Source organism: Chaetodon trifascialis, chromosome 10, assembly GCF_039877785.1.
Source record: "Chaetodon trifascialis isolate fChaTrf1 chromosome 10, fChaTrf1.hap1, whole genome shotgun sequence".
Lineage (NCBI taxonomy): Eukaryota > Metazoa > Chordata > Actinopteri > Chaetodontiformes > Chaetodontidae > Chaetodon > Chaetodon trifascialis.
In genome coordinates this window covers 16,930,378-16,938,821 of record NC_092065.1, presented here as the reverse complement: position 1 = coordinate 16,938,821, position 8,444 = coordinate 16,930,378, and the positions used below count along the sequence as shown (strand labels likewise).

The window sequence follows — 8,444 nt, the reverse complement described above, 5'->3', positions numbered from 1 at the left end:
CAAAAAATAGATAAAAACAGAATGCAGTAATTTGCAAACTGTGTTTACTGACATTGGTTTTACAAAATGTTTCTGAGCCCAAGCAGTAATCTCCTTTATACATTCGCGTATTTTCCAAGTGGTGAACCTCGCTCCAACCTTGTTTGCAAAGGACTGAGGCTTTCAAGGATGCCCCTTTCATACCCAAACATGAATACTGTCACCTGCTGAACCTGTTTGCCTGTGGTATGTCTTATAAATATGTTTTATTTTTTAAGCAATTATCTATCTATGAAAAGTATATATGTATTACTCAAACTGAAAAGATTTTTTTTATTTCAATGATGTTTGCCACATGCCTCCTTTGCCGCTTTTTTTTTTTTTAAATGAAAACAGAATATGCATTTCTTCCTTTTTTTTTGAGGTGCTTTGAGGTTAGGGCTATGTGGTGTTTTTTTGTTTTTGTTTTTGTTTTTTTTCCCAGCAAGGATAGAGATGCCACTATCTCAAAACTCCAGAATTAAACCAGGATTCCACGACAGCTGTGTTCTCTGAAACAGACTTCTTCTTAATTCTACTTTCTCTGACTTTTTTTTTGTTTTTTTCTTGATGGGAATAATCTGTCATCCACAGTTGCAGCAACACTCACAGAGAGCTTTGTCCACTGTAGATAAGGCAGATCAAAGACGGCAAGTCAGGGATCTATAGATCACATCTCCTCCATCCATCCCCTCACTTTGGCTTAAAAAAACCCTGATCAAATTCAAGGAGCACAATCACGTCTTTAAGGAAGACAGCCTATTTGTATTCTAGGCTCCCACTGTGTCTCCTCACGTGTGACTGAGTGCAAGTGAAAGAAGGAGAGTGAGCAAGAAGGGAGGAGGGCAGAAAGAGAGAGGGAGTGTATGAGAGAGAGGAAGGATGAATCTAATGCGTTGCAGCAGAGAACTGTGACAGACCAGGCATTTATTTGAGCAGAGACTGCTGCTGTAGCAGGAAGGACGCAGCAGCAGCAGCGGCAGCGGCAACGGCAGCGGCACTGCTCCATCACTCAGTGCCTCCACCAAAGCTGGAGACAAGGTGGACACAAAGAGGCGGAGGTGCAGGGGATACACACCGGGAGCACAACACCTCTTCAATGCCACCAGCGATATGATTTGTGGAATACTATATTGGCTTTTCCAGCTTTGCCTTGCAGCATATCAGTTCCCTCTTCCTCCTGATACTCTTCAGTCAATCTTTTACCCTTTTCCGTGTCTTGATTTGAAGGGGTATTCATGCCAAGGGAAAGTGTGGCTTGAATGAGAATCAGCGCTGGTCTCTCTACAGGTCAGACATTAGCACTAGCAGAAGACTCAAGAGGCATTTTGCACATTATGCAAATCTCCCGAGCACTCCTCTGCGATCTCCAGGGGTTTTATCACAGCTCTGTCACATCCAGCGGAAAGAAGTCAGGCGTTACTACAGGAGTTACTGGTGTTGAGAAGTACATATGAGAAGTTGTTCTCCAAATAGGCCTCAGCTTTTCTTTTTTTCTTGTCCTGTATGGCTATTGAGTTTTTGGGGCAATGTGGGAGTGAAACAAAGACAAGAAGAACCGAAGAGCAAAAGTAGATTTGCTTTCTAAAAAGAAGAAAACAGCTACAAAATTCTCCTTTGCTTCAATTTCACCGTTGGTGATTCTTGTTCATTCCACCTGAATGGCGACCAGGACCATTTTGTGAAGCATACTGGTGAGTAATAGAAGTTTCCAACCTTCACACACACGCACGCACGCACGCACACACGCACGCACGCACGCACGCATTGATGAACATGCTGCTGAATGTCATTACCTGTTTCTTGCATCTCAGACATTACAGTAAAACATTGTGTAGTGTTGTTTTCTAGCCACGCATTTCTTACAAGACGACAAGAATAAATGCTAGTTTGCAACACCTGGTGGATTTCATCATGTATTCTCCCTCCAGATTGTTGTTAATGTTTTTTTTTTTTTAAACCTGGGTTTTTTCCCCACTCTGTAATTATTGTTTTTCTGTCATCCTTGCAGCCCAGAGTGCAGGGATTGATGCCATACAGTTACACTAACATAAAAATGACAGGCTAACTGATGCATGGCAAGGCTTCTCCACTGAGATCAACTTGTTGTAATTTTGTTGCTAAACTACAGTTCCCTTCTGCGAGAGTAATCATGCAACCTGCCAGGACTGACATCAACATAATTCATTACTTCAGGTCATTTCACACTTCAGGTGTTGAATAGCTAAGTCCAGATTTGTTTAGCTTGTCCTTCAGAGTTCTCTGCTGTTTGTCCCTGCACATGGCATGTTGAATGCTTCTCCTGCACTCCTGTCAGAGCTGAGCTGTGTGGTGAAAACATACAGCTCATTATAGAAGAGATCAAAGTGACTCAGGATATTCAGCATGTTAAATATCAACACTAAATGTAACACGAGACATGTGTTATGTTGATGTCAAAAGGCACGTTGTTGGAACACTTGCTGTATGAATGCGTGGACCTCTGTGTGAGAGATTTACTGCTTTTCCCTGATGAATATTGGCTCTACTGGAAACACATATGCCTCTTTGCTGTCTTCCTACATCATCAAAAGGCCTGGGATCCATATTCAGGCATCTTAGTGTCAATCACAGGTCCCTGCCTCTTGTTAAGTCTTGTCTAACCTCTCACTGTATCAACTATAATTACACATTACCATAATTGTCAAGTACTAAACAGACTGAGAATCAAGTACACCATACACTGGTGGCCTGTGTCCTACAGGACTGAAGTACTTCTATTTACTGCAATCACACTACTCTGTCACCCACAGGCCTGTTGAGATAAGAGGGAGCATTGCACACACATTTAGACTACACCATCATCTGTTTGTATGCAATCAGGGCCTCTGAGATTCTGGACAAGCGCTGTACCCCTGAGAGAGCATGTGGTGATGAGCCATGTGTGCACAACCCTTGATGCCACTTGTGATTCTCGAAGCAATGACGTGATGATGAAAGGCTGGTAATTGCTGCTGATTAAGATGTTAGAAAAAGCATTCACCCATGCATAATGAAATTATATGCGTCATCAAAATCAGAGCAAACATACTTCAATTAGTTCAATTGATGAAGTCCTTCCATCAAGACGGGATCACTTGAAAAAGTGAGCAGAGTTTGATTCATTCACTCACCATTCATCATGAAAGGATGTGTGTCGCATGCCATTGTGGTAAACAACACAATGTCTGCCTGAATTGAATGCATGGATGATTGTGGCAGCGCAGCACAATATTTTACTCGCCACATGGGTTGTTATTCTCAGTTTGCCCTGTTTAGGCATCAGCCAGTACTCTTCCAACTGCGTACTCTACGTACAATGGCAAAATAATACTAGACTGCATAATATTGGTTCTATTTTCTTCAAACTGCACTAAACCAGCAGCCCTATGGGGAGCTGAGCATGCCAGCAATGAACAATAGACTGTCAGCCATTCTTTTGAAGCTTAATCCAGCACAAATCCCACACCAAAGACATTAGTCTCAGTAGCAAGCATATGTGCTATATATTATTGAACAAGGAAAACAATAGGAACAGCATCAAAAACAAGCGAGAAACAGGAGCACACCGGTGGACCTCTAGAGTGAGCCACAGCTGGCTTTTACCAAAATCTACTGATGTGTACTCATGTTACAACTCTGACAACTACAAACCAAGCACTTCAAATACAGTAGCAGTCAACTTTATGGACACACCTTCTCATTCATTAGTTTTTCTCTATTATTTTCAACATTGCCGAGTAATACTGAACACACCAAAACTATGCAATAATGCATACAGAATCATGAGGCTAACAATAAAATGCAGCAAAGCAATTAGCAATTGCCAATTAGCAGCAGCTCAGATAGAGTTCAAGTAGCAGACACATCTCAACATCAACTGTTCAAAAAAGACCGTATGAATCAGGCCTTCATGGTCGAATTGCGAGTGGACATTAGACCAGTGGAAATCTGTGCTTTGGTCTAATGAGTACTAAATTGAGGTTTTTATTCCAACTGCTGTGTCTTTGTGGGATGCAGAGAAGATGAATAGATGGTATCAGCATGTGTGGTTCTCACTGTGAAGCATGAAGCAGGAGGTGTGATGGTGTGGAGATGCTTTGCTGGTGATACTGTTGGCAATTTATTCAGAAGTCAAGGCACAATTAACCAGCATTCAACATGTCAGCCCATCTGGTTTGAGCTTTGTGGAACCATCATTTGTTTTTCAACAGGACAATGACCCAAAACACACCTCCAGGCTGTGAGAGGGCTATTTGACCAAGAAAGAGAGTGCTGCATCAGACGACATGGCATCCACAATGACTTGACCTGAACCCAATTGAGACAGTTTGGTATGAGATGGGCAGCGTGAATGGCAGTCAACAACTGCTCAGCATGTATGGAAACTCATTCAGGAGTGTTGGAAAAGCATTCCAGGTGACTTCCTTATGAAGCTGAGTTGAGATAATGGTTAAAACGTGCAAAGCTGTCATCAAAGCCAAAGGTGGCTATATAAACATATTTTGCTTTGTTTACACTTTTCTTTCTTTCCAAATAGTTCCATAAGTGTTATTTCGTAGTGTGAACATCCTCAGTATTAATCTACAATGGAGGAAATGATGAAAAAAGGAAAGGAAGGAAAAAAGGAAAACTATTGAATGAGAAGGTGTGCCCAAACCTCTGCTGCAATAACAGATCAAATCTTTTTTTAATTAAAATTAATTCATTAGCCCTTATCAGAATACTTTTATAAAGTTCTTAAAGAAATGCAATTCACAAAGAACAGATGAAAACAAAATCAAATGAGCACTTGTCCAGTGTGGAGAATCATACCAGTTCATTACAACTTGAAGAAAAAAAATATTGTTTCACAATTAATTTGTGGTTTAAAATATTTTTTTATGAAAAATCACCAATTATGTTCCAGAGGACCAGGTTGGACGGTTGGCTGGACAAAACAAGCAGTCTGATGATGTCACGCATTGGATTTTCTAAACCAAACGATCAATGGAGAAAATAATAGGCAGATTAATCAATGATGACAATAATAATTAGTTGCAGTTCTGGACATGCATCGTTGTCTGATTACTGATGTATCTTCTGTAAAGCAATGTTTCCTGTGTGTGTGTGTGTGTGTGTGTGTGTGTGTGTGTGTGTGTGTGTGTGTGTGTGTGTGTGTGTGTGTGCACGCACGCTATTTTTGAAATATCAAATTGACAATTTGGTAAATTGTGTGTCTGTGAGTAGGATGTGTAGTAAAATCACTCAGCAGGCTTTTGACCTGTTCCGTCAACAGTTTCACGAGATGTGCAATTCATTCAGTAACTATCTCCTCAGACTTACACTCGTGCTTATCTATGCACTACACTTTCCCCCGGTGAACAGCAAAGTGGCTGGTATCGCAGACTGTCAGGGAGCTGGAGACAGAAAGAGCGAAAGAGAGAACTGACCCCTTAACTCCTCTTTTCTATGCCTTGCTCATGATGTTGCCCTCGCCAGCTTGGCAGTTGTAGTGTGGAACAGGCACAGAAGTTTGGGGAGCTTACAGTGGCAGCTTTGAATATCTCTGTCACTGCAAACAGTGGCGAAAATAAGGAAAGGTAACCTTTATGCACTGATGTGTTGCTCTGAGAATCATGGAGATAAAAGGCTTATTGGGACCATATTGACAAGTCCTGCAATGTGTGCATATATGACTATTTTCTCTCACTGATCAGGAGCCGAACTATACATGTTCACACTCACACTCACAATCTTTAAAGTCCCCCTCTGCTCATTTTTTTTTTTTTTTTTTTGTCCCTACATTTGAATGTTTGAGCGTCACTGTGCAGAATGATATCTGTGCAGATCTTGACACTAGATGGATGTTTTCACATTCATCTTCTGAAAGTGAAAACTTTTTCTGTGCTCACTGGAAATCCAATTTCAGGTGGTGGGCTTATGAGCTTTATTAGTGACATCACAACTAGTTTGGACACCAATCCTGGTCCAATATTCTGTTTGCACAAGTGCGATGCAGAAACGTGAAGCCTCCAGTGCACAAACACTGAGAATTGACCTCTCAATGAAGCAGGAGACATCTAGTGTCTAGCAGTTAAGCTTTGAAAATGAAAAATAATTACATATTCATAGATTCTTAAATTTTAAATGAGGGAGAAGGAGTATATGTCATTTTAAGTATTTTAACAAGATAATTGAACTTTTTTTGTGTAGAAAAACCATATCAGACACAATTTATTATTGAAAGTAGAGTATTCAATATTAGTGCTGTCAATGGATTAAAATATTTAATTGCAATTAATCTCATGAATGTCGTAGTTAATTCGCGATTAATCGCAAATTAATCGCACATTTTTATTTATTCTAAATGTCCCTTGAATTATCATTTTAATACTGTTATCAACATGGAAAAGTGGATAGGCTTGCTTTGTGCAAATGTTTTTTAATTGAAAACAACAACGTGTAGTGTTATAGTTCACACTAACATTTTCACTTTGAGCAGTCATTCACATTTGAATGAATCAAATCTCACACAATTTAACACTGTCAATAAACAGATGACAAAAAAAAAAAATACTTAAGATACAAAAAAGCCCCTTCAACAACCCTTTCTAAGGGATCAAAACAGGGTGATACAAAATAAGGTTATAAAGTGCACATCATTGTAAACTAGGACTCAGCCTATAGTGCAGTTAAACCATGGCTTAAACTTTCCTTTCTTAAGTTTCCTTTGAACATAATAGCATCCATATGCCTCTGTTGAAAGCCATCCATTGTCGCCTGGTTTTGACAAGGAGGCGGCGGAGAATTTGCATTCGCCATGTGTTGAAACTAAACTTTCCATTCAGAATCTTGTTTGCATCCAATTCGGCATTTCGCACTTCACATTCACACAAACCGGTAGCCTGCTTAGTTAAAGTTAAAGTTAAAAGTTGATATGCGTTAACGCATTAATAACGCAATATTTTTGACAGCACTATTTTATATACATCTTAAAACATGTCTGCAGGGGATCTTTAAAGCACGATTTATGCTTGTCATTTAATGTTTAATGTGTTTTATTATTTTATTTCCACTCAGCCATATATATGCTTCTCCATTATCCAGATAAACTCAGCACTAAATGCAAAGATGTTGAAAGTCTCTGCATCTATCAACAACTATGACAAGTGCATGGCCCTAAAACTGGGTACAAACCACTTCCTCACAGGTTCTGCTTGCTTCTGCAGAGAATGAATGCTGACTTTGATGATCCCTTGACATTTCTGTTAGCGCCACCACCATGTCCATGTCAATGTTTTTGAACATATGCTTTGAAAATCTCAACAGGTACCAGATGGATTGGCAGAAAATTTGGTATACTTGGCAATCCTCTGACTTTTCCTTCAGCACCACTATTTGATATGTGTGAGTGAAATGTTTCAACAAGAAAAATGACAGCACTAATTGTTTGTTCAATTGCTTTGTTAATGAATTGTGGATTGAACCGGGGGATCTTGACAAAAACGTCACAAGGTGGATTGTTAGAGCCTGGAGGTCAGAGTGGTTGAGTTTGGTTGAGTAGGAGCACTACTGAATTTCATGCAGGAGATAAGGGTTTGTCTCCCATCACAAACCCAACAGACAAGATGTCCATGTTCCCATACCATTGTAGAAAGCAAAAATTAAAAAAAAAAAAAAAAACACCAAAAAAAACAATGGATTTTAAAAAACTGTGTCACTGCAGAATCGTCCAATATCAACATTCTTGTCAGGCCGGCCCAATTCTGCAGTGAAAATTAGACACACACGTAGTCTTTGTAGTTTTTTTAATCTAACTATTGCTAAATGGGAACTTTATTTGAAGAAACACACTGCAGCGATGATGCATTTACATACATGATTAAACTCAGTAATAAGAGTCTGTAAAATTCCATCTCATAATGATTATGTTGATCAGCTGCTGCCATCCTCCTGGGGTAAACAAACACCGCACCTGCGGCATTTTTGTCGGGTCCCTAAGCAGCCACTGGACCCCAATCATGTTGCAGCCCCCTAACTCGGTTCTGTTCGACAGTCTTTTCACACATTGGCCAGATTGTTCATTTGAAATCTAAACCAAATGAGACATGTCTAGAATCTGAACCTACTAGGAGTGGTCCTCCCTATGCTAATGCAGACAACCCTGAAAAAGGTCTCTTCCCCAGACATCCTTTGTACCTGCTGCCATCTGGAGTAGACATTTCAGAGTGTGAGCATGTCAGCACAGGTCAGGTCTGCCCTAATTAGTATTTCATCATAATTACAGCAAGACTGCAGACTGACAGCTCTATTTAAATTGGAGCAATGCTGCAGGTAGATAGAATGAATGAAAATATCACTCTACCATAGTGGGAGCCATCACTCAAGTCTGGCAACATTTCATTCCCTGATCTTTAAGATATTTT

General features: G+C 40.0%; 1 protein-coding gene across 2 annotated transcripts in view; it reads left to right on the top strand.

The window, feature by feature from the left end:
• Positions 1-1,003: 1,003 nt before the first annotated feature.
• Positions 1,004-8,444, top strand: part of LOC139337920 (leucine-rich repeat-containing protein 4C-like) — a 165,982-nt gene continuing 158,541 nt past the window's right edge. For both annotated transcript variants that reach the window (XM_070972757.1, XM_070972755.1), the window contains exon 1: positions 1,004-1,712. The gene's annotated coding sequence lies outside the window, so the exon portion shown is untranslated. The remainder of the gene's footprint in view (positions 1,713-8,444) is intronic.